Source organism: Kryptolebias marmoratus, unplaced genomic scaffold, assembly GCF_001649575.2.
Source record: "Kryptolebias marmoratus isolate JLee-2015 unplaced genomic scaffold, ASM164957v2 Scaffold45, whole genome shotgun sequence".
Classification (NCBI taxonomy): domain Eukaryota; kingdom Metazoa; phylum Chordata; class Actinopteri; order Cyprinodontiformes; family Rivulidae; genus Kryptolebias; species Kryptolebias marmoratus.
The window spans coordinates 57,794-63,048 of NW_023665779.1; positions in this window are offsets into that span (position 1 = coordinate 57,794).

The following is a 5,255-nucleotide window of genomic DNA, read 5'->3' on the forward strand; positions in this document are numbered from 1 at the left end:
ATATCTATAAACACAAACAACATACAAACATGGAAGACGATTGGACGATGGTGGAGCGACGACGCCGTCCACGTGGTCGCCGTCCTGTTAGGGACTGGGACTGGGGAGGACCCCCGGATGGGATGGCCCGTGCACCTCCCTCCTCAATGAGGAGGTATCAGTTCCCCTACCCTACCCCTGACCCTGACCCTGACCCTACACTAAAGCACAGGTCTGTATGACCTTCTGACAGCTACTTCCGGTTAGCAATATGCTAACTACCAATTGCTAATGATTTTGGGTTGAAGGCCTCCAAGGGATGCCCCTATGCGTGTTTCATTCAAATTTGACCACGGGAAAGTCTTCAAAACTGCAAAAAACCTGAAAGGTCACGAAAGGTCACGGGGGCCCCCTTCACGCCCCGGAACACACCCTCACCAAACGGCGATCCAAAATTTCAACATGGACCAAAAAATGGTGTAGTACCATTTTTGGCCTGTTGGTGGTGCTATAGAGCCCCGGCGATTATAATGGGGGTCACACTAGGGACTAGGGCCAACCTTTAGTACTTTTTAGCACACCTCAACAAAGCTTAGAACTAAAATAAGATTTTAAAAAATAACTAGATTACTTCCTGATTTTTTTTTACCCAGAATCCCTAGGGGCAAACAAAATTCCAATGAAAAACGACCTAATTCCCCATCTTTACAAGTGGACGCCAAAAAACCCCACCTTTACAAAGCTTAACACTAAAAAACTAGAAAAGAATTATTTCTTTGATTTTTCTACCCATAATCCCTAGAGCCAAACAAAATCCCCATAAAAACCATTGTAACTCTCCACCTATACAATATAACGCAGGGAAAACCCACTTTTTCCAAGTTTATAACTTATAAGCAATCTAAAAACGCAATAAAAAAGCCACGTTCGACGGAACTTTATTGCACCATGACCCAGGCAGACTCTACTGAATGCTATATGCCCAGGCATTTAGACAGCCAAACCAAGGAAACGAATTCATGATTTTTTTTCATGATGTTTTCCTTGCTGTTCGAGTTTTGCATTATGCTTGCATGATGCAGGACATGAACTTGGCTTGATTCTGGGGTATATGGGACACAGAATCAAGTCTAGCACTTCTGGGGTCTTGCGTTGTATGGTACACAGAAGTTGCTTTAGATGGTCCCGGCTTGTGCCTGGGGTTCCAGGGTGGCCGCTGCTTGCAGGGGCCAACTCTGATTCCCTTTCCCCAATGGAGGGGGAGGGATCGCAGCGTGCTGTGGTCCTTTTAATTCTCCTAGGGGGCACAGGGCACGGGGAGCTGTAACGACCTGGGGGGACCTGGAGGCTCGCAATAATTTTGCAATTGCTCCTTGTTCCTCCCGGGGGGGCTCCTCAATCCCCAAGCTGGTGCCATCATCGGACTGACTCTGACTGACTGACTGACTGACAGATGGGACGTCCAGATGTTCAGCCCTACTTGGGCAGGTCGGGGTAACCTAGCGGTGATAACAACCGACCTGTTTACTGGGTAGGGAGGTGAGTATGCGGCCCCTCTGGGTTCCACTTGGAACAGCACGCAGAGTGTGGTGGTACAGGGCGTCAGGACCTTGATCGTGGCCCAGTTTTTTTATGAGGGTTAGCCTCACACACACACCACACACAAACTCAAAACTAAAAAACAAAAAAGATCTCAATACTGAAAGACAAAACTAAAGTCTGAAAAATCCAATTGGATAATTAGAAACACAGCAAGGTTTGATCCACCTTGACTGGGCCTTCCTCGGGTAGGGTGTCTAGTGATAATGGCCGAAACACCCTGAGACCCCGGGGTCCACTACTGATGATGTGTCCTAAATTGTCTACAAACTCCAAAGGAACAAAACGGAAAAACCTGAAACTAAAAGGTAATTTCAACCACTAATTTAACTCTGAAATCTCTATAGGAGACAGTTGAAACTTAAGTCTATTCCAGAGGTCTCTCTGGTCAGTCTTTTCAAAGCATTAATGAGAATGACCACAAAAATGTTTAATACAAACCAGCTTAACGAAAATATGTAAGACAAACTAAAGAACTTATCACATTAATTAGATAAGTGTTTGTATGTCTATCCACAACTCGGGCAAACAAAAGGAGGTGAGCTCTTGAGTGACATGCGCCGGCCCGTGCCCTGTCTTTGACTCCCTATACCAAACTGTTTCAGGTCCGACTGACCGATTCAGGGGGATGTCATCGAGTAACTTACCGGGTTAAGCCCTAACCGCCAGGACTTAGGGTTAAGCCCTAACCGCCAGGACTTAGGGTTAAGCCCTAACCGCCAGGACTTAGGGTTAAGCCCTAACCGCCAGGACTTAGGGTTAAGCCCTAACCGCCAGGACTTAGGCCAACAAATTTAAACCCCTTTTTTTTTTAAAAAAAAAAAACCTTAATTCTTTAAAACCATTTAAAAAACCTATAAAAACCATAGCCTATAAAAACCCATAGAAAAGCTTTAAAACCAATTAAAAAAAACCTTTACAACCTTTAAAACCATAACCTATGAAAAACCATCAAAAACCTTTAAAACTATAAAGCTTTACAACCCTTCAAAACAAACTTTAAAACCCCAAACATGAAAACCCATAGAAAAGCTTTGAAACCTTTAAAAGCATTAACAACATAGCAAACAGTGAAAGCATGGTGAGCATTTGAAAGAATGTAAAAGCATAGCAAGCTTTTAAAAAGCAAAGATTTAAGCATAATGACAATTTAAAAGCATAGCAAATATTTAAAAGCATAATGACCATTTAAAAGCATTTTAAAAACATAGAAAGCATTTGAAAGCATACCAAACATTTAAAAAGCGAACATGTTAAAGCTTTGAAAAACACATCTATGCTTTCAAATGTTTGCCAACATTTAGAAGCATAATGACCATTTAAAAGCATAACGAGCATTTTGAAAACCACATTCAAAAGCATAGCGAACATTGGAAAGCATAGAGAGCATTTACAAGCATTGCAAACATTGGAAAGCGTAGCAAACATTGGAAAAGCGAACATGTTAAAGCTTTGAAAGAAACGGCAAACTTTTGAAAGCATAGCTAACACTTAGAAGCATAATTACCATTTAAAAGCATAGCAAGCATTTCGAAAACTGCATTTAAAAGCATAGCAAACATTGGAAAGCGTAGCAAAAATTGGAAAGCATGTAAAACCATTGTGAGCATTTAAAAACAAAAAAGCAAACATTTAAATGCATAGAGAGCATTTAAAACCATAGGTCATTTAAAAGCTTTTGCCTGCATTTAAACACTTTGAAGCAGCAAAGGTGAGGGGCGATTTTAATCTCTCTCTGTGTTTAGTCTCAAGGAGTAACTGAGCCAATTCATCATGCCTCCGTCCTCTGTGATTGGAGGGTGTTGCTGCAAAGGACTTCTCATTTTCTCCACACAGGTGTTGAAAATCAGGCAATTAAAATGTTCTTTTAAAGTCACAAAAGTGCAGTTGACAAAAGTCACAGTAGGTGGCAGCATGCACCTAGATGTTGTTTGCGATCCACCATAAAATAAAGGAAGACAAAATGTCACAAATCATGTGTTTCACATATCAGACAATAAATGTAGCAATGACTTTGAAATCCAGGTCCTAAATCCATAGTCTAGTAACCCCACAAATACCAACCTCTAAGTTGTAAATCTAACCCAGATATGTATTAGGCCACAGCCTCACCCCTTAGAAGCCCCTATTGAATTCATATGTGGATTAAATTTGTGAGGTCAATATGCTGGTGTTTCCGTTTCATTCATTAAAGGTGAGGCTCAAAAATAAGAATGCTTTTAACTTTAGAAATAAAGTGACAGATTGGAAAAGCTGTAGGAGGGCCTCAGGCTGACAAAAGCAGCTGAATTACCAAGACTGATGGTTGTGTGATTCTCATCAAAACTTGGATTTATGACAACATTCCTACACAGATGTGTAATGAGAATCTCTTTAAAGCTGCAGAGGTGCAAATATATATTTTAGATAGTTCAAAAGGTAACATCTTTTTCTTTTATTGCACCTGTGCTTGCTCACTTAGAAAAAGCTTTCTTGGTAAATACCTTGTACAGCTAACTTTTCAGAAGGGGTATGTATACATGTTGAGTACTTTTTTACACTTTTAAACCATATAAAACCTTTTAAACCATTTTAAACCTTTTAAACCATTTTAAACCACCATAAAACCTTTTAAACCACCATAAACCTTTAAACCACCATAAACCTTTAAACCACCATAAACCTTTAAACCACCATAAACCTTTAAACCACCATAAACCTTTAANGGGAAGAGTGCAGCAGGAAACACCATCCTTAGGAAAAATGTTTTTGAGTCTCAGCTGTCTTCTTCTTCTTTAACATCAGAATGTAAGAAAGAAAGAGCAGAGTTTGAAGGTCAAACTCTGACTGTAGTCGATACTCCAGGTCTGTTTGACACCAACCGAAGTGAAGAGAAGGTGAGACAGAAGATGGGTAGATGCATCTCTTTTGCGTCTCCTGGTCCTCGTGTTTTCCTGTTTGTAATACAGTTGGGCAGATTCACAGAAGAACAACAAAGAAACCATAAAACTCATTAAACAATTTTTGGAGACAAAGCAGGGCCCCACACCATGACTTTGTTAATTTGAGTCGTCAAAGGTGCTACAGATTAATGAACATTTACCAAATCATCAGAAGTGGGAAGACGAGAGATCAGAAGAACAATGAAGATAGATAGAAAAGCAAAAGACAATGGAGAAGAGGAGAAGAAGAGAGATGGGAGGGAAAAAAAAACAGTGAAAGAAAACTAGTAAGTAAAGGGAGAACAGGTTTATGAAGTGGTGTAACTGCACCTTAATTCCTGGAAAGTTGCCAGCTTTTGGAAATTAAAATAAGGAACACTGGCAGAGCAGAGTAAGTTGAATCTAGTTAGCTTAGTTTCGAAACACTCCTTTTATATTAAATGTATTCAAACATACGTGAAAACCTACAGAAATAGACAAAGAATATTTTAGTCAGCTCCGTCAGATGGTGAAAGACAATGGAGCCTTCATCTTCAGTAAACATGGCTGCCTCACCGACTCAGAGCTTCACACTGCACTGAAGGTGATAGAGCACAAATAGCAACTGTCTGATTACACAACACAGCATAGAAAACACAGCTCCCCTTTTCTTCCTGCAGGTGTTGTGTACAGGTGCTGGTCATAAAATTAGAATATCATGAAAAAGTAGATTGATTTCAGTAATTCCATTTAAAAAGTGAAACTTGTATATTATAT